The following is a 27,958-nucleotide window of genomic DNA, read 5'->3' on the forward strand; positions in this document are numbered from 1 at the left end:
TGGCTCGGCAAACCGGAGAGGAGAGGCAGGCTCCGCGCTCCCCGCCGGCTCCGCAGCCTCGCGGGGCTCGGCCCCGGCCCTTTGTGCCTTGGTTCGCTCCGGGAGAGGTCGGAGGCTGGTGTCGGCGCCGCCGCCACCCACGGCCACCCTCGCCGCCGCCGTTACCTAATCAGACGGATCCCTGCCCTCGGGTAAGCACGCCTCTTTTTGCTTTCCAACCTGCTCAGCATCGACGCCGGCAAACAGGTGGAGGAGCTGGGGAGGAGGCAGGCCGTAGCCCGGCGGGAGGAGGAGCCCGAGCCCGAGCCCGACTCCGGGGCAGGGGCAGGGGCTGGGCAGCGCCGGGAAACCACTGCTCCACTTAGTTCTTGCCACCTTGGAGTTGGCTCTCCCCGGCCGCCGGGCGTAAGACGTGCTGCCTCTGGTTGTCGGGGAGACCCCATTAAACATCCATACGAAGAACCCTTCTTAGGGTGACTTCGGAGGTGGGGGGAGTCCAGCCTCCTCTCCTCGGAGGCCCCGCGCGGTGCTGAAGTGCTCAGACAGCGTTTTCCTTCAACTTGGAGACGGTTCGGACCGGTCCGGGGGTGGGGGTGGGGGCCTGAGGGGACGGCCGGACTGTTAGAAAGTCCGGGCTGACCACAGACGCCGCTGTTGGCGTCCTCTAATTAGAGCTCGTGGTTCGAGGGGGCCACGCTCTGGAGAATCAGGCGCATGTTCCCGACCCACGGATGTTCACACGCATGGCCCGTGTTAGGGACAGCACTTCGGAGGAGCCTGTGTGCACGCTCCCGTGTTTACGTGTGTGCTCATGTGTGCATACGGACGCACACTCGGGGCGGAGGGGGTCTGAAGTCGTCCGGGCCCTCCCCGCGAGGGCCGTGCCCCGGGTGTCAGGAGCGGCATGGCGTCCTCACCGCACGCCCGCACCCGGGTCTATGCCCGGGGGGGGGGGGGGGGGTGCCCGTCACCGGGGCTGCTGCGCCTCTGTCCAGTCGTCCTGAGCCTTTGCTCCTGGTCAGTTTCCCCCAAGCCCTGGGTGGTCTCTCTCGCTCTATTCTGACAGCTTAGTTTGTTTTTGTTTCTTCACCATCCTTCTGGAGCCCGGGCAGAAGTGGCTCACAAGTTGGAGTGCTCTGTTTTAGAAACATGAACAAGTGCTGCCAACTTTGCAGCGAGCCTCTGTGAGGTGGGCCCCTGACAGGTACAGGGCACACCTGGAGGGCACTGCTTCTCAAAGGAGGGCAGGGGAAGCTGGTTGGTTGTACCTTTAATGGCTTTAATTTTTACCATAGCCTGACAAACATGCCCACTAACTCCGGCAAGTGTTTTTGCCTGCGTTTCTTGTCACCCGAGTTACAGTTTTTCACTGTATTGCCTCAGGTGCATGTTGGTTTGGCCTGTAATATATGAACTGCGAGGACCAGTACAGGATACGAAATCTACGTTTTGGAATATTAACTGTAATTCCTTCATCCCTGACCCTCCTTACCTAGTACATACCCAATGGCAGGCACTGAAGTCAGTGTTTATTTTGGTTTGGCCTTGCATTTTTCTTTGTTCCATTTTTTAAACAAAGCAAAACAGTGGTTTTCTTAGTGCTTTATTCAATCTAAACAGACTAGATGAGGATAGATCCTGTAATCAATAGTTTTATTAATGATGCAAACAAGCTAAATTAGGAAGCTAGACTATGACTTATGTGAAGCAAGATATGATAAAATGTAATAGAATGCTACTGTGAGCAAGGAAAAGCAGTTACGGCCAATATAGTCACAGAAATTTGGATTTTTCTGATTTCTGTTCGCTTCAAAATCAGCCATCTTATTACAGATATGCCTTGATTTTAGAAAACTAATGTATAAACTGTGCATATTAAGGCTTGGTGATTCACTTTACCAATAGAATTGTTTGCTTTTGAAAAGGATGAGTCATAGAGTTCCTTTAAATGCTGGAGTTATCCTGATACTTTGAAGTGTCCTTTACAAAAGACAGCCAGGGAACAAGAAACCAGTGCAGTGGGAGTAGAGGAGGGAGAAAAGACCCTTTGGAGGTCATTCAGAAAGAAAGAAAAAGTTTCTCCGAAACTCAGAAAACAAGTTAAATGAATAAATAATTCCACTTCAAATATTTTGTTTTGTTTACAGCTTTTCAAGAACACATCTATTGGCTTGTGTTTTGAAGTGAGATATACTTGTATGTTACTAATAATAATTTTGCATTTCCAGTTGATATTTTCCCCTCAGCATTTCAAGCTCAATCTAACAAAAAAGTCATCTTTTTGTCCCTGTACTTGTTCTTCCTCCTGAATTTCCTGTTCTTATGATACCAACATTTTCTCAATCACCCAGGCTTATTAACCTAGTTGTTATCTTGGGCTTTATTATCTTTGATTCTCACCACATATGTGATCATTTTTCAAGTCCTATTCTGTGTCCATTATTGCTCAGATTTACCCTCCTCTTTTTATTTCCGCTATGCTAATTCAGGCCTTCACTACTTCTAACCTGAATAATTTGCAGTTGTCTTGTGGATCCTAGGAACAAAGATTTGAAGCTGGAAGTGACCTTAGAGGTTAGGCTAGAGTTCATCTACCTCATTTTATAGATGAAGAAACAGTGAGGTTGGGTGATTTGCCCAGGATCATACAACTGGTAAATGTCTGAAGTGGTATTTGAACTCAGGTCTGACTGTCTTGGACAAGCAGTTTAACATTTCTGGACCTCAGTTTCCACGTCTAGAAAATGTTGACTCTAGGAGGTCTCTTCTGATTCTAAGTCCTGTTCATGAATTTTTGCCTAAGTGGCTGGAATATATTATTTTTTAAACTATACAGTTAATTCTCAATGATCAATATGACCCTCAGCTTTTGTGGATTATGTAAGGTTGTTGACTGGACCATCTTACAATTAGAAGCTCTTGTAATCAGATATCCCAAGAGAATGACAACAAGCGTGAATTGAAAGGGAATAAAGGTTTCACACAGCTGAGGTGAACAATATGTGTATGTATGCATGTGTGTATCTCTCTCTCCCTCTGTCTCTCTGCATATACATGTATGTTTTCCTCTTTTCTTTTTCCTGCCCTCCAGAGTAAGATACAAATGATTTTAAGACTATTTACTACTTTGTATTATCTCTACCTCTTTACCTCTCCATTAGTATGGATAATCAAGAGCTCTCTTGTGAGAGCTTGCTGAATGCTAGACACAAAACATTAGATTCTCTGAAGATTTTCAGAATCTCTTAATACCATGGAGCATTGACTTTCATAGAATATAGAATTTTGAGGTTTTCTGAGTATTAGGTTAAGTCCAAAATTCTTTTTTTTAAAAAAACCAGTTTTTTAAAAAAAACTATTATTATACTATATATTATTATGCTGTATACTAGGATAGGTCCTATTGTATGTCTAAATGTACTGAACTAGGAGCAAGAAATTTGTTTGATTTCTAGACCTTACAGGGCCTTTTTAGGAATCAGTCTTCACAGGTCTGTTTTTCCAGATGGGATGATCGACTTCATTAGATCTGCTGTCCAATAATTTGGTTATTGTGAGAATCAGTCAGTTAATGTAGTAGCTTTGATGTTCATGCAGAAAAATGCCATGTAATTATTAGATGTTCTAGGAAAACATGAAGTTATTATGCAGTCATAAAGCAACATTTTGGTCAAAATAATTTTTAATTTTAAATTTGACCTTTTAGATGTCAATAGTATCACTCATTTAAGTCACCAATACTAATCAGTGTGACTGTAGTACTTTAAATATGATTATGTCTTAGTGAATTGTTGCTTTGTGAATTAACCACATTGACCTTGGACTTTTCTTTCTTTGGCCGATTGGTCATAGACAGGTTGGCCTGAGAGAGAGACCAGAAGTTGATAATGCATGGGGACAACTGTTTTTGTTAAATGATTCTTTTCTTACCCAGAATTTTGTAACAGCCCTACTGCTTTGTTAGTTGAAAGTTTCTTGGTATGTGTTATAATGGTAGGGGCAGGATAGTGAATAGAGAGGTGGCCTTGGAGCCAGAAAGACCTGGGCTCAAGACCTGCCTCTGACACAGTCTAGGTATATGATTCTTCTCAGTACCCTAGGAAACTTTCTAAGACTATGATCACACAGAAAGTACATTTGTAGAGGGAGTTTGGTTACCTTGGATTTCCTTATGGTCCCGTGACTTCAAGGGTGGAAAAAGTAGTTGTAAAAAACAAACATCATACCCTCTTCTGCAAAGCATAAACCTAATTTCTGAACTTTCACAAGATTCTTCATTGTACTTGTGACAACAAAAGACTATTTAGGAATTTCAGAATTTGATGAAAGTGAAGACTTATAATTTACTCAGTTTCTTGGATTTATGTTTTATTGAGATGTAAGATAAGAAATGCAGAAGAAGTTTGTGATATGGGGAGTTGCCAGGGTCAAAGTCTCGAATGAATGTGTGAGCTTATTGATATGGGGATTTCTTCCAGGGATGCCCCTCTCATACCATGCCTACTTTTGTGATACTCCTTCCATGCTCTCCAATGAGGCCCAGTGTGATAGGTGGGGTTTTCACTGTCTTTTAACATTGTTAGGCTACCAGTGGAGTACGTGGGCTTTCCGTCAACTGTTTCTTGTTCTTGCCAAATGATCAGTCCATCTTCTTTTTCAATAATGCATTTCTTTAATAACATCCTTTATACTGCTTCTTCATGACTTCTTTTTCGTGATATGTTGCCTGCTCATACAGGGCTCCATTGATCTTAGAGTCTTCCTCATTTTCTTTCATAAGACACTTTTGACTTACAGTCGTACGATAGTACTGGAAGATTGTTGTGAAAAAGATGCTCCTTCCCCCTACCCAGAGAGAAGGGTGAGGTCATTTGCAAAGGCAGTCCAGCCTGCTCGCCTCTTTCTGGTCAATTCTGGGCCCCACTCATTGTTCATTTGCAGTGTTTGTCTTCAGACTGTTTACTCTTCAGTGTGAGAACAGGTCCTGTGATGTAATAGGAAGAGTTCCCAGGCTGAAAAATTCATCACCAGGGATGAATCTTGTTGTACTTTAGGTAGGGTGGTCCTCACACAGCATGCACAGATGGAACCTTGCCATAATTTTATGGTGTAGTAAGACTATCAGGATTTATGCTGAGCTGAACTTGAATCTCCTGCCTCTACTTAAATAAATTGAAGTACAACAGTGGGAGGAAGCAGTGCATTATAGTAAAAACAATGCTGGATGTGGAGTCAGAAGACCTGGGGTGGAATCACAGCTTAGCTGTTTTGAGGGCATTATAATGGAGAGAGTGCCAGACCTGGAGTCAGGAGGACCAGTCTGATAGTCTCAGACACTTACTAGACTCCAAATGAGGTCATGAAGGGACACACTCAACTGAAAACAACTGAACAACAACGATTAGCTATCTTATTAGCTCTGCAACCTTGGGCAAGCCACCTAGCCTCTCCACCTTTGTTTTCTCACCTGGAAAATGAAGGAGCTAGATTATGTCATTGCTAAAGTTCCAGACCTTTATCTTGTGTCTACAAATAGAATGAAAGTCTGCAAACTTCATAGGTTTCTTTTCCTAAAACAGTAAGAAAGTTTGTGAGTAACAATAAGGGTTTATGAGTAAGCATTGTGTGTGTGTATATATATACATATGTATATATATACATATATGTGTGTGTATATTAACATTATGTCTCATAAACTTTGTGATAAAGAGAATATGATGACAAGTGAAGGAATGAAAACAAAACTCAGAAGATAATTTCTTATTTTTATTTACTATTTATATCTGACTTATTTCTAGAAAGAATTTGAAACTGCTTGCATAATTTAAAGAGAGCACAAAATGGGATGATTAATAGTTTTTTATAAAAGTGATAAAATGAAACAAAACAGTAATGAAATAGTTAAAAGGAACATAGAAGTAGATATTTCCAGGGTTATTTTATTGCATAATGAGTTTCAAAACCTTAACAGGTGTCTAGGGAAAGGTTTGATTTCACTTGCTTCTGCATTTTATAATTTAAGGGGACATGGCAGCTGGAAATATTTTTGAATATAAGAAAAATGAAAAAGAATGATAACTTTAATCTTTTCCCTCACGAATGTACTTTTATCTTGTTCTATGATTAATGGCTGTACCTTCTTCATGTGTAACCTTTTATGGTGGCAGTGCTCTCTTACTTGGGTTTTGCAACATCTTTCTTAAAGAGCTAGCCCGGCTCTGGTTTTACCAAGGTCAGGTCTCTTGGCTGCTGTTGTATCTGTCAGTTTGCCAATGGATTCTGCAAAAACCCTTTGAAAATAGAAGCCTTATCTTGTTTCACTCTGTGATATTTCATAATACTTCCCTTCAGATACTCCATCTTCTAGCAAGAATGATCTGCTATTTCCTGAATTCAACATAGCCCAGGCTTGTGCATTCCTGATGCTTGGAAGGCAGTACTTCCTTGCTACCCACCCCTTCTTAGAATGCTCAAGTTTTCAGAAATTAAGTATTGGAAGCTTTTTTGATGCCTCTCAGTTCATACTCTGCCACTCTTTGAATTATTTCATAAGTGTAATTTATCTATGTACATGTCATATTCTCTCAGTAGAATGTAAGCATTCTGAGGGCAGGGATGGCTTCATTTTTGTCTTTATATCCTCAGTATTTACTACAATGCCTTCAGTGTAGTAGGTACTTCATAAATATTTTTTAAAATTTTAATTAGAAAGTACAAGGCATGTTCATCTTGAAGAAGATTCAGAGGAGGCATGTTAACTGGCTTTAAGTATTTGAAGTATTTCCATGTAGAAGAGAGACTTGGATTATTCTGCTTTGCTTTAGACCATGAGTTCTTAGCCTTTTTTGGGGTAGTGGGCCTTTCTGGAAGTCTTGTGAAGCCTAGAGAACCCTTCTCAAAGTAGTGTTTCTAAATGAATAAAATAAAATACATAGGATTACAAAGGGGATTAATTATGTAGAAATAGTTATAAAAATATTTTTAAAGACTCATGGATTCCACTTTAATTACCCCTTTCCTTGAGGATAGAACTGAAATTTGTGGGTGGAAGTGGCAGAAAGACAGATTTAAGATGAATGTAGGGAAAATGTCTAGCAATAGAAGTGGTTCACAGGTGGAATAGATTTCCCTCAGAGGTAGGTACTGTACACCCTAACCCTTGAGTGTTCAGATTTTGTTGATACAAGTGGCTTCAGCTTGTGTAGTGGATAGAGCACCAGTGCAGGAGTCAGGAGGACCTGAGTTCAAATCTTACCTGAGACACTTGACACTCAGTAGCTGTGTGACCTTGGGCAAGTCACTTAACCCCAATTGCCTCATCCTGGGTCATCTCCAGTCATCCTGATGAATATCTGATCACTGGATTCAGATGGCTCTGGAGGAGAAGTGAGGCTGGTGACCTGCACAGCCCTCCCTCACTCAAAACAAAGTCAAGTACAAGTCATGCCATTATTTCTCTGATGGCACGGTCTTCTTTGGCAACAAAGGACGAACATACACACACACTTCCTCAGGTTAACTCTAGGATACAAGGCCTAGGCCAGTGGGACCCTAGATTTGTAGATCAAGGAGAATGTCATAGAAAGGGTATATCATGGTTTAAGTAAACAATAAATAAAGTCTTTTATGATGTCTTTGTGCACAAAAGCATTTTTAAAAAGAAGAGCAGGACAGTTGGATGGATTTATCACTCTTTGAGAAACCTTTTGCCAAGAGCATTGATTAATGAATCAATGTTAGCATAGCATGAGATCTCCAGTGGTGCACCATTGGGCTCTCATTGGGAACCTCTTAATTTCAACAAATTTTAAATCAAGGACTTATATGAATATGTGATTATCAAATTGGCAGATGGTTCACAGCTGGAAAGCATAGCTAAGGCTTAGGTAATAACATTTGAATTATTTTTTGACAGGGTACAACATTTGGATGAAATCAACAGTATGAAATTTAATAAGTATAAATGCAAAATCCTGGACTATACCAGCATAGGACCAAGAGACCTAACTGCTTGGCAGTTTATGTAACCTAAGGGTCTTATTTGAAAAAAACCCAGTGTGAATAAATGAGGTAACTGCCAAAAATTGATACCTCCTTAGACTGAATTAACAGAGCACAATGCCCACGTAAAAGGTGGCATACTCTTCACTGGTAGTACCATATTTGATGTATCATTGTTTAGTACTAGGAAGCACATTGTAAGAGGTATGCTGACAACCTAGTGTGTATCCAGAGTAGAGTAACCAGGGTGAAAATAATGTCATATAGAATGATTGGAGGAACTAGAAAAACTTAATAGGAATAAAGATTTAGAAACTGTAGGATAGTTGTCATTAAAATTTTGAAAGACTGTCCTGTAGAGAAAAAGAATTAGACCAGAGGCTTAGTTAATATTTTTTATAATTTGTATTTCAATATAACTGATTTCCTCTTGTAATTTGTAATCCTATATATGTTATTTTATTAATTTTAAAACATTATTCTAAGGAGTCCACAGAATTCTTTGAAATGCCTAAAAGTGTCCATGATACAAAAAAGATTAAGAATTCCTGGATTAAACAAATTCTATCTTATTTCAGAGGGGAGATTTTAGGATCAAAGAATAGGAGTTGCAGATTTGGTGATTTTCATTAGGGAGTGATAGAGTCCCAGAAGGGCTGCCCCCTACCCCAATATTCTAACTTCATTATATACCTCTCCTGAAGACCCATTGTATCTGCCTAGTCTCTCCCCACCCCCCACCAATGTCCTAACTTCTTCGTACATGCCTCACTGCTCACTAGAACAACAGGTGTGTCCTTGAAACTCATAGTTCTCACAGAAATGGCAAACGTGGGAACCCAGCCGTTGCCTCTACCTAGGCTCTGCCCTCAGACCTATTCCTCATAGTTCCCACAGAAACATTGTATTCAACCACTATCCCAACATCCATCTAGTCCTAGACAGGGCCACAATACTCAATCAGAAAACAGCTCCACCAGTATGTAGAGCAGGACGCTTGACCACCAAGCTGTAGAAGGAGCCCACCCTACAGTAGTGCTGTGCAGTAATAGTAAGGAACTGACCTAGAATAAATTTACGATGTAGAGAGGCTTATTATAATATCATTACCATATGTGTGTGTGTATACATATACATATACATATATGTATATATATATATATATATGCATGCATCCTAACTGTATGCATTATGGGTAGCCACGTGCGTAGTTCCACTGAGGCCAGGACCCTTCCTCCATTACCTAATCTTTTAACAAACTCCTCCTGCCTTTTTAATATTAATCGTATTCCTATATTCTATGTAAATTTTGATTGTGTAATCAGCACCATATTTTCTATAAAATTGTATGTCTTGCCTTACTGGGGTGGCTAAAATTCCTCTAAGGGACTTAGCTACTTGCCAGAGTGTGAAACCTCAAACTATAACAGATCTTTCCAACTGGCTTGGAGTCGATCTGAGTCATTGAAATGTTTCAGAGACATCCAACCACATCTCTACATGAACCTCATCAGTTTTTGGTGACCCAAATTTAAACCTCAACAGGAGGAAGTGTGGAAGCATATTAGACAGAGCCTTGGACTTGGAGTCAGGAAAGGTTGGATTCAGTGCCTACTTCTAGGCATTTACAAGTTTTGTGATCCTGGGCAAATCACTTAATGTCTTCGGACCTCAGTTTCCTCAGGTTGGTCTCTATTTCCTCTGAGGTCTCTTCCAACTTGAAACTTATGACATTGTAATTCAATTCCAGGAAAACTTTCCAGTTATTAGAAGTGTTAAAAATAACTGAAATGGGCTACTTCATAGGTTGTGAGCTCTCTGTCACTGGTAGTTTTCAAGGTGAAATTGGATCACCAGCTTTCTGGAATGTTATAGAGACTCCTGAATGGAGTGTCTGTGTGTTGGGGAGTGGATTGGGAAGAAAACTGCTAGGCTCCTTTCTGAGTCTAAGATTTGGTCATTATTTTCAGGGGCCTGGCATTTGTAGTGAGAACTTCAGCTTGAGTATTTACACCTTGGAAACCTGCAAGGTCAGAGCTTGAGTTATTGTTTTATTGATTGCTAGACTTAAAAGTGAAGAAGAAAATCTCTAGAGAAAGAACTATGGAGTCTGAGTGCAGATCGAAACATACTGTTTTCACTATTTTTCATTTTTTGTTTCTTTTCTTCTTTTACAAGGTGACTAATGTTGGACATATGTTTACATTATTCCACATGTGTAACCTATATCAGATTATTTGCCATCTTGGGGAGGGGGGATGGGAGGGAAGGAGAAAAAATTTGAAACTCAAAATCTTATAATAAATGATTGTTGAAAACTATCTTTACCTGTAATTGAAAAAAATAAAATACTATTTAACATAAAAATTTAAAAATTTGAGGGAGAAAATGTTAAAAATGAAGACTAAGTTTAAAAATGTGTCATGGGCACATTTTTTTTTCCTCGGAGAGTCACTTGTTAAACATTTACCAACATATACCCCTGGCCATTTGATCCTGTGTACACTCAGGATGACACTGCTATTAATCATTGCATTTTGTGCATGACTGACTGGTGTAGCTACCAGTGAAATCATTTAAACTTTTGGTTTGCATTGGAAAGTTATGTTATCAGCAAATGTGCAAGAGTAAAATCCTTTTCCAAAATTGGGCTATAGGTGGTATTGGACAAAAGTTTGGTTGTTAGAATTTTTTACATAAGGAAAATGAAAGGCATTGTGCAGAGGTTAATCAGCTTTTTAAAAAATTTTATTACTTAAGTTAAAAGTTAAATAAATGATTTTTGTTAGCATGGTCTCTCCTTTGTCTCCTCCCTGTACTTCTCTGGCTCTCGATCTGGATCCTGGATACCTTTAGATGCTGATGACCTATTGTAGCTTCACCTCTACTATATACACTACTTTGCTTCTCTTTGCCTCTTTTGAGGTATTCCAGTTTTACCATGTTTCCCAATTACTTTTTTCTACTTAACTCAGTCATCCTCATAGCTGATTTTACAGCATTTTCTAATTGGGAAAATAGATATTTGTAGCTTATCTCAGACCATTTTGCTCTCCATCTTAGTGATTTTCATGTTGAATTCCTCTTGTTTACTGTCAATTCCAAGTGATGGATGTACCCTATTGTTCCATGTTGGTGATAATAGGCATGAACCTTTTCCAGATTTCATCTCAGAGTTTGTTATATTTGCTTTTCTCTGCCATGTTTGTTTCATACATGTTAAAATAAATGAATGATCTTTATCTAACTTGTTATAAGCATGTCATGTTAGACCAGTGAAACTATCTAAAAACTGTTAAGAAAGGGGCAGCTTGCAAACTTGAATAGAAACTATTAGATCAGCACAAAGTTATCTTTGATAATCATGGCTTTGCCTGAGGCATCATTTTTTCAATTCCAAGGCTAAAATTCATAACAAAAGAAGTTTATTTTCAAATGAAGTAAAAGAAAACCTTTGTTGTCATACGTTCATGGGATCTAGAGCTGTAAGGGATCGTAGGATCATAAAGTTAGAACTTAAGTGGAGCTCAGAGACCCTCAGGTCTGAAATAAATAAATATAGGATTCAACAGTGGTAAAATGACTGGAACAGGCAGTCCAGGTTGACCTGCAGAAGCAAAAGGTGGGGCAGCTTTTTTTTTTTTTTTTATTAAAGCCATAGGGCAAGCGGTGAGAATCAAAGAGAAGTCAAATGGCATCATGATCTGAACATTATAATTGTGTGTTCACAAGTCAGCGAAGGTCATAAAATCATAGATATAGAGCCAGAATAGACTTTGTAAATCAACAAGTCTAACCAGTCCCCAGTTGGTGTTGAAAAATACCATTCATTCAACATTGTCTGCCAGACTAAGGTGTCTAGTGGGTAGTGGATCATCTTTGGAATTAGGAATACTTGAGTACAAGCCTTTCTTCTGATTACATGATGTAGCTCTGTGACTATGGGAAATCACTCTGAATCCCAGGCAAGTCTTTTCATCTATAAATTTTAGAGAAACAGGCTGATTTGCATACGGATTCCCCATACGGATGAAATCCAAGCAAGACACCTCCTTGCAAATAGTTTAGGAAAAAAAAAATGGAAACTTAGCCAATGCCATTTCCTCTTAGAGTTATGATCTTTTTCAGCCAAGAGGCATACCTCTTCTCATCTTTATCTTCATCATCCCCTAATCCATTAAAATATAGTAAAATATTCTGATGTGGTAAGGACATTACATTTTCTTATCAGGGTGAAAAACTTGATCTTATATATTATGAGAAAAGTGAAGCTGTTCTTATCCTTGTATATAGTCCCCCTAAATGAGTAATTGTTACTACATAATTGGGTTTTACCCTTAGAAGAAGGTATGCTTTTAATGTGAAATGATACTGCATCTGGCTCCTTGGCTTCTCCCTCACTTTCATCTTTTCTATGTTCCTTTCCCCTCAAAGGGAAAGTTCTTATTTAATAAAAAAAATGTTCTTAATCAAGGTAACCAAATGAATGGACACTGGATACTGATTTTATAATTGCCACAATATTCTTGGCTTTGCTTCATAGTGTACCATTTCCCCTGAAAGCAGGCTGCTGTTTAGTGGTCTAGTGTTAAAAATGTTATTCCTATGACAAGACTTTCTTGTACATAAGATTATTCTGAGACTAAAATTTTTCATCGGTCATTCCTATACTAACATCATGGAGAATATACAGCTATTGACTTGTGATCAGGAGTCATAGGAAAATGTTGTAATGAAGTGTGCCATTCATGTTATCAGAAATATCATTTATCTGTGATCTTACTTCTTTTTATCTTCTTTTGGGTGGTCAGGGCTAAATGTGCCCATTCTGAGTTATGTACTATCACTTTTTTGATGGCTGTTGCTCATCGTTAGTGGATATGGTTTGAAAAAACTTGGTCTTAATGCCTCCAGATATATGTAAAATTTTCAAATTCAGGATTTGTCATAACTTACTGCTTGTGTGACCTTGGCCAAGTTATTTAACTTCTTTGGATCTTAGTGTCCTAATCTGTAAAGTGAAGGGGAGTGGTTAGACTTGATGACTTATGAGATCTCTTCTGGCTGTAACCTTTATATTCAGATCCTGCTGCTATTTTGACCATATCTTTGATACCCACTGTTTGCTTCATGGCTTTAATAAAGCCATGCCCACTAAGCTGGATTGCTCTTTCCAGTCATTTCCAAGAAGATTATAGCCATGCTACATATCCTTTTAACTGTGTTTCATTTCATTGTATTCCTCGTTCTGTGTTGCCTATATGTTTGTTGCATTTCAGAATACTGTCTACATATATATCCTCTTGTTGTCCAAATGCCCCTGTTAGTCATGCCAAATGCCTTTATGAGGAGCATTCTTCTTAGGGAGAGTATAATAACTTGGTACCATCCATTAGATACTTTCGCTGCCTCGTTTTTCAGTCCAAAAATTGGTTTATAACCTTTCCTTGCATAGTTGCATGGTATAATCCTGTGTGTCTCACTGCTTAAAGGGTAAACAGAGCAGCAGTATAGTCACTAGTGGGTTATGAGTATGCATTTATCTCTCGTGCATTGTGAACCTTGGGCCTAGAATTCTCAGTGCATGTTCAACGTAAGCATATTTGTTTAGAGCGCTGCAATACTAACAGTATTGTCACTCCATCCAGCGAAGAGCCAAAGGTGCCAGGGAAGCAGGGGGCAGGCCAAGCTGCCCATGAGGAAGTTATGTGATACGAATGGGAGAACTTGCTTCTTGGTAGCTAGACTGTACAGTTCATCTGCCAGCGATATAGGTTAGTAATAAATGATTTTTAAAGTAATACCAGCACAATTACAGGGTTCTTTGAAGCTTCATATATAATGGTCATACACCCCTGTTTTTGAAAAAAATTGGTATAAAATCTATGACGATTATGCAGTGAAATACAGTGTATGGTTTTAGGCTGAAGCTAGGTTATAGGTTATCACTTCCCAGGTGCCCTAGGGATGTTCTCCCTCCCATTCCCTGTACTCGTTCCCTTCCCCTTCCCCCTTGTTTTCCCTCCCCTCCAGTGATACTGCTTTTGGTGACCTGTCCTAGAGGACTGGTGTCCAGCTCCTGTCCCCCACACAGAATAGAGGTTCACCTCGAAGCCCTACTATGCCAGTGCCACCACAGATTGGACCTTGGTTCTTTGCACTCTTCTCACAAAGTATTTTTTTTTTCTTGATTCAGTCATTTCCCTCCCTTCCACCCTTCCTTTATTTTTCCAATCACCTTTGCAAAGGATAGCAAAAGAAATCAAGTCTAAGGTCAAATTTCTTTTTCATTCATTCATTCAACAAATATTTATTAAGTTGTAAGTGTATACAGTTACATAATACCAGCAGTTCTGTCCTAACCAAACTCCTTTCTAGCTGTTAGCTAATTTTTGGTCCCTGCTGTTGCTTTTGCAAGAATAACATATTTCCAAAGCAGGGTTTTGGTTGCAAAGAGATAATTGTTTGGAGATACAGCTTTTTTGTTTGCTCTTTTATAAAGCCTTCCCTGGCTCCAAGGTTTGAATTGACTTTTCAGAATCAATACTTTGTCCATACTGAGTCCCAAGGAAGATGCAGCTCTTTTGTGAGGGTTTTTAGCAGTGCTCTGGATTCATGTTTTAGCGACAGGTGTGTGGATTCTTCTTCTGTTATTGGCTTTAGTTGCATTTACAATCAGTAGGGAGTTTGAGGGGGTTGGGATTTTAGAGGAGGGAGTTTCTTAATCAGAAAATTAGGAGGCTTACAGGATTAATAAGTGTTTCTAACACTTACAGAGATGACCAGGATCACAGATGATGATGTGGATTGTCAGCAGTATAATTTAGAGGAGTTATTTTGAAGTTTCAGTTTGTGTGTATTTTAGCTATTGTTATTAAAAGGAGTATATCAGTTTCTTTGGCATTGTCTTGGTTGCTGGTCAGCTTAATCCATATCCCAGTTAAGTTTTTTAATTCCTAGCAATGTTTTTATCCTGCCTTAACAACTCCCAGAATACTAAATTAAAAATTATGTGATAATGGCAAGAATTGGACTTGCTTTTTACTAAATGCATTTTTCCTACTATATCAGGTGAAGATCATCATGTATCTCTAAGAATGAATGAATAAGCAAAGCATTTATGAAGTGCTTGCTGTGTGCAAAGCAGGGGGATCAGAGTGAATACAGATAAAAAGGTAAGACAGTTTCTGCTCTAAAGGAGCCCCCCTTTGAAGTAACAGGAGAATTACAAGCTAAAATTGCAGAGACTGGGGCAGTACACACAAGTAACATTGCTGATGTAGGGGAGAGATGGCTGCAGAGTGAAGCTTCGACAGATGACAGCCATTTTCACAGGGAAGCTGGGTTTACCATCAGATGGTTGTGATGTCCCAGCCATCATTAGGTGGTTAGCATTTGGTCAGACTCTGCCAAAATCATCTGCTAGGCCATCTGTCCTTAATTGTGGGAAGTAATGGTCACAGTCCACAGCTGCTGACTCGGATGTTTTTCTTAGCATGGGTGTTGTTGATAATGACTGCATGGGAAGGTCAGGTGGTCAAATTTGCAGAATAAATAATAAAAAGTCAAACAGATACAGGCATGCAAGCAAAAAAAAGATTCTTATTTATATAATGAAGATGGGATGAATTTGATTTCATTCACTACTCAGGAATTTAATCTTTTCTCATTCATCATCATAAACAGAACTTCTTTCTGAAAAAAAAAAAGCATTTATCAAGTAGCCTTGACTGTGCATTTCTTTGGGGCACTGTTTTCATTCTGCATTAGTCCCTGTAGTATCCTTTAAAAATAATGTTTTATAAATTATTATCACTTACTACTTTCCCTTCTCCAAATAGAGCCCTCCTTTTTTTTCTTTTCTTTTTTTTTTTTACCAAAAACAAGGAAAAACTTGACTTGTCAACCACATCTGCTGGTATTATAACATTTATCTGAAGTCAAATTTGAATATTGTAATAATCTGAATTATCATGTCTTTTAGTGTTTTTTCTTTTCCATTAATGATGTCAAACTCAAATAAAAATGGCATTTGACATTAACTTAGAAAACCACAAATTGACATTTTCTCTTGTATTGTATTTTTATTTACTTTGTTAAATATTTTCTAATTATGTTTTGATCGTGTTCAAGTTGCATTCTAGAGTGTTGTGGAGCCTTGTATCTGTATGTTTGACACCTCCACTTTATGTGATTGTTGTCATTGACTACGTTGTTCTCTTATGCTTGTATTTTCTTTATGGGTCCAAAGTTTTCCTTAGAATATTATCGACAGGGAATTGACTTTTACGTCCTTTACTATTAGATCAAACTGCTTATGTTTGCCCTGATTTAAATCCTGCTCTGAGACTAATGACTGCAGTTTGGTTTAGTTGATTTTTCCCATAGGTAGCAGGAACCAACAATTTGGGCCTCTCTATATAAAAAAAGGAATAGTGCTACCAGAGAGAAAATTTACAGGTTATTTAAAAATAGAAAAATAATCATAATGGAGGTAGAATAAAAAGAAAATGCTAAGGAATAAGATTTTTAAACAGAATGAAAACTAAGCATATTTAGAATATTTATTACCTCTACAATGATATTTCATTTCATTAATCCTACAGGAATGATATTTGTTTATGGCAGTTACAGCTGTGGTTGGAAAAAAAAATTTTCAAAAATTCAAATTGGTGTTGGCTTATGCCACACACTAGTGAGTGGCAGTATTTTAGCTAAGTTGGAGATGCATGGAACAATAATATATTTATGCAAGCTGTTATATGTCTGAACACAGTTAAAGGTAAAAAGGGTGCAAGATTGGGAAAGTGGGATGCTGTATTTCCAGAATTATCACTTGAGGCCCATTTCCTTTCTCAATGATGGTAGTCCTCCTTGCTTAGTAGTTTTTCTCATCTCTAATCAACTTCCCACTTTTCAGATAGAAAAAGGAAACAAAAAACCATTTACACATGCTGATTATGTTTAGTCTGGATGTGTTTGCTAATATGTTATTATTGTTGGTCATTTAATGATATTTTCAGACTGTATCCTGGAGAATCATAAAGAATTAGAGCTAGAAGGAACCTTAGGAACATCCAGACAAATTTCCTGGTTTTGCAAAGAAGGAAACTGAGGCCCATGATGAGAAAGTAACTTGTTCAGTGTTATAGGTAGTAAGTGGCAAAACCAGAACTTGAAGCCTTTACTTGGCCTTTTCTCCTTTTTTTCTTGCTTTGTGCAAAGGGTCTAAAAAACATGAGGATACAATGAGGATATTATGATTAGCAAGATGGAAGAGTTATTTTCCATATAACTCCTCAGCCTAACAAAGAAATGCACATTACAACTGTAGAATTTAAGATGAAACAAGATACAGATAAAAACATTGAACAAAGTAAAAGCCTTCTTGAATATCATTGGAGAACCAGAATATTTAAAACACCCATACAATTACATCTACACTTGGTCTATCTGGTGTGCCAGGTACAGCCAATGTAAGTAGCCTCACAAGCTTGTATTTTGGGGTCCAGTTTAGGACCTTTCCTGATTCTCCCAGGATAGAAATTCTGAGCCCCCTTCCCAGTCCCATCAAGAAACATAGGAACCAACCCTGGAACAAAAGGGAATTCAACCAACTTTGTTCTCCCAACAAAACAGAGAACAGCTTAATGATAGAAAAGAAGAGGTTTCTGTCCCAAGTAAAAGAAGACTAGAAAACTAGTTAGAATTGGTCTTCTATTCACAGAGATTACTATAGATGGATGAATAAGTTTTATTAGTAGAAAGGGATATAGTCAGTGTGGTCGAAGGGGCAGGAGCCAAAAAGTATGGGGAGAGGCCAGGGACAAACTTCTGGGAATACAAGAAAAAGGTTGAAAGATAAACTTAATAAACAAATAAACTCATAAAGTGAAACTCATAAAGACAGAAGGAAAAAAATGTGTAAAAATTAAAAAATATATATTATAACACGAATAAATTTTATACAATGAAGAAAAAGGAACAAAGACTCATCAATAATAAAAATAATTTTCAAATTCACCTGAAGTCATGAAATGACAGCAAGAGATTCAAGAATGGTTCAATAGATAAATGAAACTTATAAAAAAAAAGTAATTAGTGAGTAAGATCAGAAATCTGAACTCTCAAAGCAGAAATAACAGATAAACAACGGAGGAGATAACTTATAACATATAATGGATTATCTCTTCAAAGTAATAAATATTCTGAAAAAGAAAATTGACAGTTATGGGACTCAAAAATATGTATGGAAGAAAAGCAAAGGACAGCAACTTTGAAAGGACACACGAGTTGTATTCAGGCTAACACAGTTGCTGTAGAAAATAGAATGTGCAGACAAAAGTTAAGGATCACAAATCTCTAAGAAACATATATTTAAAAATCTGAATACCAGAAAGATTTCTAGAACTTTTAAATTTAGATGATGAAATAGTAATTGAACAATTCTACAGCTTGCCACTAGAGAAAATCCCTTTCCCCTCTTTGAAACTTCAAGGCATATAGAGGTTATGTTTTAGAATTTCATTGCTAAAAAACAAATTTCTCAATCAGCCATGAGAAATCAGACACCGTACTGGAATAGGGTATTTCCAAAAGGAAAAGAGCTTAAGGTGAAACTCCAAAAAACATATTTTGCAAAATTAAGACTAAGCATTAATGGAAACAAAAACAAAAAATTAGCTTTAGAGAAATTTGTTCCTGAAAATTTGTTTCCTGAAAAATTGTTCCAAACAGGAATGTTAACTAAATACAAGAATGGTTAATAAATACAATTATTAAGAAAAACTGAAATAAATTATTTATATTTCTCCAGGACCATTAAAAAAAAGAAGGATCATTGAGGGACAAAAAGGATCAAAAAAGGATCAAAGAGCCAGTGGATCAGTGGAATAGGTTACACAAGACACAGTAGTCAATGATTATAGTAATTTACTGTTTGATAAACCCAAAGACTCCAGCTTCTGAGATAAGAATTTACTATCTAACAAAAACTGCTCGGAAAACTGGAAAATAGTATGGTAGAAACTAGGCATAGAACAACATCTTACACCACAGACCAAGATAGAGTCAAAATTAGATACATGATTTAGATATGAAGGCTGATACTATAAGCAAATTAGGAGAACAAGGAATAGTTTACCTGTATTATTTATAGAGAACAGAAGAATTTATGACCAAACAAAAGATAGAAAATATTATGAAATGCAAAATGGATAATTTTGATTATATTAAGAAGTTTTTGCATAAACAAGGCTAATGCAACCAAGATTAGAAGGGAAGCAGAAACCTGGAAAACAATTTTTACAACCAGTGTTTCAGATAAAGGCCTCATGTCTAAAGTATATAGAAAACTGAGTCAAATTTATAAGAATACAAGTCATTCCCCAGTTGATAAATTATCATATCCAGGGATATGTACAGACAGTTTTCAAATGAAGAAATTAAAGCTATCTATAGTCATATAAAAATGCTCTAAATCACTATTGATTAGAGAAATACTATTCAAAACAACTCTGAGGTACCACATCACACCTATCAGATCGGCTAACATGACAAAGCAGGAAAATGAGAAATGTTGGAGAAGATGTGGGAAAATTGAAACACTAATGCATTGTTGGTGGAGTTGTGAACTGATCCAGGCATTCTGGAGAGCAATTCGGAACTATGCCCAAAGGTCTATAAAAGTGTGCATATCCTTCAACTCAGCAATACCACTTCTAGGTCTGTATCCCAAAGAAACATAAAAAAGGGAAAATGACCCACATGTACAAAAACATTTATAGCAGCTCTTTTTGTAGTGGCCAAGAATTGGAAATTAAGGGGATGCCCATCGATTGGGGAATGGCTGAACAAGTTGTAGTATATGAATATAAAGGAGTACTGTTGTTCCATAAGAAATAATGAGGATGCAGACTTCAGAAAAACCTGGAAAGTCTTACATGTTGATGTTTAAACATCTTTCCATCTCCTGTTTAACCACACCCACCTTCCCTTGGTTCATAGATCTTACCTTCCAGGTTCCTATTAAATCTTGCTCTTAACAGCACTGGACTTTCTTTTTTTCACCAGACACATTTGGAGTGGAGCTTCCTCTTCTGCTGTTGGCCCATCAGCTTCGTTCTTTCTGGAAATATACTACTTGTAGTTGTCCTCCACTCCTCCCTAGTAACATGTCAGACACCTTCTGACCTGAGGGGACTCCTCTTCTGTTGTCACATCGTTTTTTTTTTTGGCAAAGATACTGGCATGATTTGCCATGTTTTTCCATGCTACCTTCTCCAATAGATTTTCTTTTTGTCAGAATTCTCCACTATGACCTGTCCATTTTGGATTATCCTGCATGGCAGAGTTCAAAGTACCATGACAAGACAGTGATACAGGATTGGGGGAGGCAGTGGAGAGAGCAATAAATAAGCCTATACAGATCTGGTCATAGCAATACAGTGCCACATAAAATATTACGTGGGTAAGATCAAAACAAAAGAAATAGCAAAAGGTAAACAAAATCCTATCAACCATAATCTTAAATGTGAAGGATTGAAAAATTCAAACTAACAAAAGAAAATGGCAGCGTGGATAAGAAAATAAATTCCAACAATGTGCTGCAAACAAGAAATACATGTAAAAACTAAAGAAATATACAGAATGAACATGAGCAACTGGGACAAAATTTATTATGTGTTGGGGATTTTATAAAAGTAGGAGTTGGAAGTATTCTATTAGACAAAAAAATAAAAACATAGTATCAGGAGAGATAATAAACAGGGGAAACTATTATGCTTAAAAGTTCCATATACTGTGATTTAATATCATTATTAAATATACAGGTTCCACATAACATGTTTTAATTGTTTGTTGGTTTCAGTTTGCGTCTGATTCTTCATGACGCCATTTGGGGTTTTCTTGGTAAAGATACTGGAGTGAGTTGGTATTTTCTTCTCCAGCTCATTTTATAGATGAAAGACTCAGGCAAACAGGGTTCAAGAGACTTGCCCAGAGGCACATAACTAGTTAAGTGTCCGAGGTCAGATTTGAACTCAAAAGATGATTCTTTCTGACTTCGCTTCTCTTCCCCTCCTTCCCTACCCCCTGCACTCTCTCCATTGCATCACCCGGCTGCGCCAAATAATATAGCATCTAAGTTAAAAGAGAAAATGTTAACTGAATTGAAAAAAAGATGTAGTAACACAATAGTTACAGGAGACTTTAAAGTTCCTATTTGAGGTCCAGATAAATATAAAAGAAAGGTTAACACAAGGAAGAATGTAAATTTGAACAAACTGTGGGAGAACTTAGATTTGAAGAACTGATGTAGTGTTCTGAATGGTAACATCAAGAATATGCCTAGAATCATATGGTAACTTTACTAAAATAGGCCATGTCCTGGAGCACAGAAAAACTATGAATAAATGTCAAAGGCTAGAAATGTTCAACAGTGTTTAAAAGTACAATGCAAGAAAAACAGTGATACCAGAAATATGAGGAAAAGATAAAGACTTAATTTTTGAACTTTAATGACATCTTAAGTAATTAGTAGGTCGAAAAACAAATCATCAAAGCAATTGTGAGCTATTTGAAAGAGTTAAATAATAATCAAGCAAAATACCTGAGTTTTTGGAGTAACCAAAGCATTATTCAAAGAAAAAATTTTCTTAAAACACATCAAGAGAGAAAAAAAAGATTAATTGAATTGAGCATGAAATTTAAAAAAAAAAAAGACTAATGATCACCAGTTAATATACTTGAAAGAACAAAAGAAGAAAACATAGAAACTAAAAGACAAATAGATAAAAGTAAGCTAAAAGGACTATAAAATAATAAAGAAAACCGAACTCTTTCCTTGAAAAGACTAATAAAAAAAACTTAAGCTAAAAGACATATAAAAGGACTTTATAACTAAGGACCTATTCTTGCCCCTAAATAGAATACTTGTTGGTTCTGGCCCATTAAACCTTCCATTGATATCCATTTTCAAGACCTACAGGGAAACTACTAGCCCAACTGAAATTCTTTCACTCCCTAACCTACACTTTGTCTCCCTAGTCAGCTAGTCAACCAGATAGCTGGGTAACTGCATACAAAAAAAAAGAAGACAACAGCCCAAAAAACAAATGAGTGAAAATAAAAATGAATAAATATATTTCCCAATAAACAGGAAAAAATAATTATCAGAACCTATTGTATATAATTATATGCCCTATGGATATGGAATGGATAATTAGCTAAAATATAAAGTACCCCAATAAAAGACAGGAAAGATATTTTAACCCAATCTCAGATATTAAAATTGAGTGAGTAAGCTATAAAGGAATTATCAAAAGAAAGGAAAATCCTGGACCAAACAGATTTCTTAGAGCATTCTCTGAAACATAAATTATCCTCAACAACTGAAATAACACTATCAAAACTTGTATGAAACGAATATGACCACACAAACATGAAACTAGGGAGGCATACAGAAGAGAAGGGAGGTTATAGACCAATATCATTAATAATAAATGCTGAGTCACATCTTAAAATAAATTTATAGCAAAAAGATTGCTGCATAGTAAAGTAGAAAGAATACTTGATTTTGAATCTGAGGTCTGGGCTTGAATCTCACTCTGTCCCTGACTACTTATGTGTGTGTAGTGAATCATTTAACTTTTCATGACTTCAGTTTCTTTCTGTATAAAGTAGGGGTGGGAATAGGGTTGACCAAATGACTTGTGAGATCCAACCCCCCCCAAAGCCCCAAAACTTTCTTAATAAGTTATATTTTTATCAGAAATATGATGATCATTCAACATGAGGTAAACAACGTATAATTATAGTAAAAACAAAAGCAACCTAAACCACATCATTATATCAATGGAATCAGAAGAAAAAAACATCTTTGACAAAATATAGCACTTATTTACATTAAAAAAAAATCAAATTGTTAAAATCTAAGGACATAATGACCATTTTAATATGCTAATCACCAGTATTTGTATAGAATTTTAAAGTTTAAAAAGTATTTTCCTTACAATAATCCTGTTGATGTATGACATTTTTCTAGAAAAAAACTGAGGTTCAGACAGGATTAAATAATTTTTCCACTATCATATAGCTAGTAAAGGATGTGCATCTTGTGCATCTGCATCTTCTGACCAAATCCAGTGCTATGTCCTCCAAACCATAGTACTTCTTCTACTTGAAATGGTGTCTTAATACAGGAATAGAATTCTTGCAGAGATAGGGGAAAGCAATGACTTGATATATATTATTGATGTTTCTAAAATAGTTTTAGGAATAAGTTATCTCCTACCCATCAGACTCCTACAAATTTTTTTCCCTGGGTGAATAATTATTTAGGCAGCGAGTGGGTAAAAAAAAATCATTTTAAACTTCAATTTACCTGAGTTACTGTCTACCCTTTCTACTTCTTCTGTCTGTGACACCCACATACTGATCTTCAATTCCTCCTGTTTTCTTAATAGCACAGACAAGACACAGTTGCCTACCTGCCTAGTTGGCTAACTCAGTGGAGAGACCAGGTATAGGTCAGGGTATGAAGGAGCTGTCAAGTGGTCCAGTAAATTCTCTTTAGGTCTTGAGAATGGATCTCAGTGGAAGGGATTAAGAGGCCAGATTCAGTGGGTGTTCTGTTAGGGAAAATAGTGGCTCCTTAGTTAGGGCTGGCCTCTATGTGTCCAGAAGCTTAGGTAGGAGAGCAGAGCCATTCTCTGCCTGAAATCATCTAAGTGAATGTTTAGCGATGGCAATACCCTGAAGTTCTAAAGCACTAGCCTTGGTTATCCCTTCTAAATTTGACCTTTTCAGGGATATCCCTTATTAAGCTGAGGACAAATTAGAGCCTAATATGTGTAAGGGGATAGATATCCTTCAGCCTGGGCTGCTTTTAGCTAGTAAGTGCTTTGTGTGTCTGATATATTCTTTCCTTTTATTTTTGCTGTTTTGCATTTTGCCATTTTTCTCATTCATATTGCCTAATGCACATCCACATCATTTTTCATTTTTTGCTCTTTTACCTGATCATTCAGTAGTTTGAACAGCTGAAGGCCATGGTACCTACAATATCAGGATATAATACATACCCACTTAGACATTTGCTTTCAAATGGAATCTCTGAGAGCACATTTGAAAGTAGGGATTTCCAGTAGAAGGGATAAAGTATAGGGTGTATTATGATTGAAATCTTTGTTGAGACATTAATCTATTGTGAATAAGTATTTGGTGTAAGTAAGGTGTCATCAAGGCTTCTTTTCAAAGAATATTTCAGACCACCATGTGTCTGTGGCTGGTTCCTTTAATAGTCATTTAAGTGCCTACTCTGTGCTGGGTTGGGAATACAAAGGAAAGAACAAAATAGTTCTTAACTCAGGAGCTTAGACTCTCTTGATCAATAGGTTAAAGTATGATGCCCTTGTGATCAAGATCCTACGTTCAATCTTCTCCCTTCGAAGTTCGCCTCACTCTTTCCTGTACCAATCTATTCAGTCACAATCACATAATGTATCTGAAGGAGAAGACTCAGACTGAACTTTAGAGTTGAAAGAGAATGTTAGGTGAGAGGAATATGGATGTAAGACACTCACCATTAATGTAAAAACAACTCACATAACTTATGATCACATTTCCTGCCTTTAGGTTACTGATTCATGGCCCTCATACTAGCTTCTTAGGGGCAGCTAGGTGGTGTAATGGATGGAGCACCAGTGCAGGAGTCAGGAGGACCTGAGTTCAAATCTCACCTCAGACATTTGACACTCACTAACTGTGTGACCTTGGGCAAGTCACTTAACCCCAATTGGCTCATCCTGGGTCATCTCTAGTCATCCTGCTGAATATCTGGTCACTGGATTCAAATGACTCTGGAGGAGAAGTGAGGCTGGTGACCTGCATAACCCTCCCTCACTCCAAACAAAGTCAAGTGCAAGTCATGTCATCATTTCTCTGATGGCATGGTCTTCTTTGGCAATGAAAGATGAACACACACACTAGCTTCTTAACTGTAGGGGAAGGGACTGGAAGGCTCTGAACCAGTTGAATAGGGGGAAGAAAGGGGAAGTTTGTAGATAAGACCACTCTTGAAAGATTTTTTAGGTACTTTATTTTAGTCTCAAGCTGGAAGCAACTTAATGTTATGTGGCCACCACTCCATATAAATGTAAATCATGAATTTCTAATTATTTTTTTCTGGGGGTTTTGATTTCAACCAAATTCCTTCTGTCTCCTTAAATTTGAGCTGTTTCTGCTGATGAGATAATTTAACTCAATTTATTTTTTCAATTGCGTTTTCTGACCCTGTGAGATCTTCCTATTCCATTTGAATAGGTTGCCCAACTGCGTGGGCAACCAAGTGGCATTTTAAAAGTACACAGTATGACAGAGAGTAGTGCAGTTTCTATTAACTATTATTCTATTAATTTTAGAAACAGAAATGGATTCTTTTTTTGGTTTGGTTTGTTCCAAATTTTGTCCTTCCTGACCCTCACCCCTATTTGAGAAAACAAGCAATTTGAAATTTACACACTCTCACATACACACACATATAAGAAGTCATGCAAAACATTACTATATTGCAAAAGGAAATACCAAAAAAGGAGAGAAATAAAGAAAGTTTAAAAAAGTATGCTTCAATCTGCATTGAGTTCCTCAGTTTTCTCTTTGGAGATGGATAGCATTTTTCATCATGGGTCCTTTGGAACTGATGTGGCTCATTGCCATACTCATTTATCAGAGTATCTAAGTCTTTCACAGCTTATCCTTAAAATATTTCTGTTGCTGTGTACAATATTTTTTTTTGGTTCTGCTCACTTTACTTTGCATGAGTTCAAGTAAGTCTTTCTAGGTTTTTCTGAAACCATCCTCATCATTTTTTACAGCACATAAGTATTCCATCATAATCATATAGCACAACTTGTCCAGCCATTCCCCAATTGATGGTCATTCCTTCAATTTCCAATTCTTTTCTATCACAAAAAACTGCTATAAATATTTTTGTATGTCCTTTTCCCCTTTCTTTGATCTCTTTGGGATAAAGACCTAGGAGTGAGATTTCTGATTCAAAGGGTAGGCACAGTTGTATAACCCTTTGGGTATAGTTCCAAATTGTTCTCCAGAATGTTTGGACTACTTCACAACTCCACCAACAGTGCATTAGTATTTTCTGCATTCTCTCTCCCCCTCCTCCAATATGTTATTTTCCTTTTCTGTCATGTTAGCCAATCTGATAGGTTGTGAGGTAGTATCTCAGAGCTGTTTGAATTTGCATTTCTCTAATCACTAGTGATTTAGAGTGTATTTTTCAGATGCCTATTGATAGCTTTCATTTCTTCTTTTGAAAACTGCCTGTTCTTATCCTTTGATAATTTTCAAATGGGAAATGGCTCTTATTTTTATAGATTTGGCTCAGTTCCCTATATATTGTCAACTTCTGAGCATGGTCTAAAAAAAGGCAAAGGGATTAGGTTGTGTCCATGTTTTTATTTCAAGCTAGTCACATGCATGCATTGGATGGGAGCTGCAGTCCATGATTGGGCCTCTCCCCTAAGGGAGCCAATTTAGAATTGGGCTCAATTTGAGACCTGGAGTGCAGAGTTATATGTCCTTCAAAGAGTAGATGTTCCCAGAGGATTCCAATCAACTCTGATTGGTTAACACACTGGGAGGTTGTCTAAATTGGGGTACCTGACTTAGGTGATTTAGGTCTCTTAAATCTTGGTCAAAGAGACATCAATTTCTGTATCAGTTGTTTTGTCAATAGGGACAATCATTATTTTCTCAGGCCCATCTGAGCAACATAGTGACTAGGATACACCCATAGATTAGATCACAATGTCCTTCTGAAGAAGAAACTGAAATTTGGGAGAAAGGGGGATGGGGAAAGTTCTGAGTCAAAAAGAAAATTATTACTAAGAAAAATCATTTTCACAATATTTGAGAAATGTGGTCTTTATCCGAGAAATTTGCTGTCAATTTTTTCCCTCTAGTTTCCTGAAAAAAGTTCTCTTGGGTGGGAAGATATCTCACTCTGACCTTTTGTTTGGTCTGCTACTGCAAAATTCTGTTTGAGGCATCATTTTAAAGTACTTTGGAGGGGAATTTTGGGAGAGCTCAGTAGAGTACTTTCTCCCCCTGCCCACAGAAAGCCCCTAGGCTATCCTTTTAAAAGCAATCTAGTTCACAAAGCCTTTGCCTGATCTTTCTGGTTGATGCCAACTTCTTCCATTCACTGTTTTATTATTACTTATCTATGTTTGTCCTATATTCCTTAAAGGGGAATTCATTGAAATTCTGCACACACCCCCCCCCCCGAATATTGCCCCTGGCAAACTAATTTGCATTGAATAAATGAATGTCTGGATGAATAACTAAATTTCTATAGATCCTTTAAGGCAAAGGATCTTAATGTGACATGTGATGATTTTTTCTTCAAAAATTATTTTGGGGCAGAGCCAAGATGGCAGAGTAGAAAGATGGACCTGCTCTAGTTATCCTCCCATAGCCCATAAAACATCTGTCAAAAATGACTCTAAACAAATTCTAGAGTAGCAGAAGTGACAAATTGACAGAGTGAAACAGATTTCCAGCCCAAAACAGCCTGGAAGGCCAGCAGGAAAGGTTCAGAGCTCAGAGCAGAACACAACCAAGTCTGGGCCACACAGCATGGACAAAACTGGAGCAAGCTTCAGGGCATGGAATCACAGGTAGCAGCTGCAGTTCCCAGATTTCCCAACCCACAAATGCCAAAAATAGCTTCAAAGGTCAGTAAGAAAGCTGTTTCACTTGGTTGAGATGTGAGCATGGTCCAGCCCCAGCCATAGCCCAGGTGGTAGCAGCAGCAGCGTCCACTTTTGAAGACCTCTTGTCTAAGGACCCTGGGGGAATTGAGCAGCCGAAGTGGTGGTCTTGGGGTAAGGAGGAGTGTTGGCTAGCATGGTGGAGCTGGTGGTGGCTGTGGAGAGGG

General features: G+C 37.8%; 1 protein-coding gene across 4 annotated transcripts in view; it reads left to right on the plus strand.

The window, feature by feature from the left end:
* Positions 1-57: 57 nt before the first annotated feature.
* KLHL32 (kelch like family member 32) overlaps positions 58-27,958 on the plus strand; it is a 296,021-nt gene continuing 268,120 nt past the window's right edge. The window contains exons 1-2 of one of the 4 annotated variants that reach the window (XM_072642891.1): positions 123-191; positions 15,073-15,176. The gene's annotated coding sequence lies outside the window, so the exon portion shown is untranslated. Of the gene's footprint in view, positions 192-493; positions 570-9,175; positions 15,177-27,958 lie in introns of those variants that run through there. The other 3 variants (XM_072642889.1, XM_072642892.1, XM_072642890.1) reach the window with 3 other exon arrangements.

This window comes from Notamacropus eugenii, chromosome 2, assembly GCF_028372415.1.
Source record: "Notamacropus eugenii isolate mMacEug1 chromosome 2, mMacEug1.pri_v2, whole genome shotgun sequence".
In the NCBI taxonomy this organism is placed as follows: Eukaryota; Metazoa; Chordata; class Mammalia; order Diprotodontia; family Macropodidae; genus Notamacropus; species Notamacropus eugenii.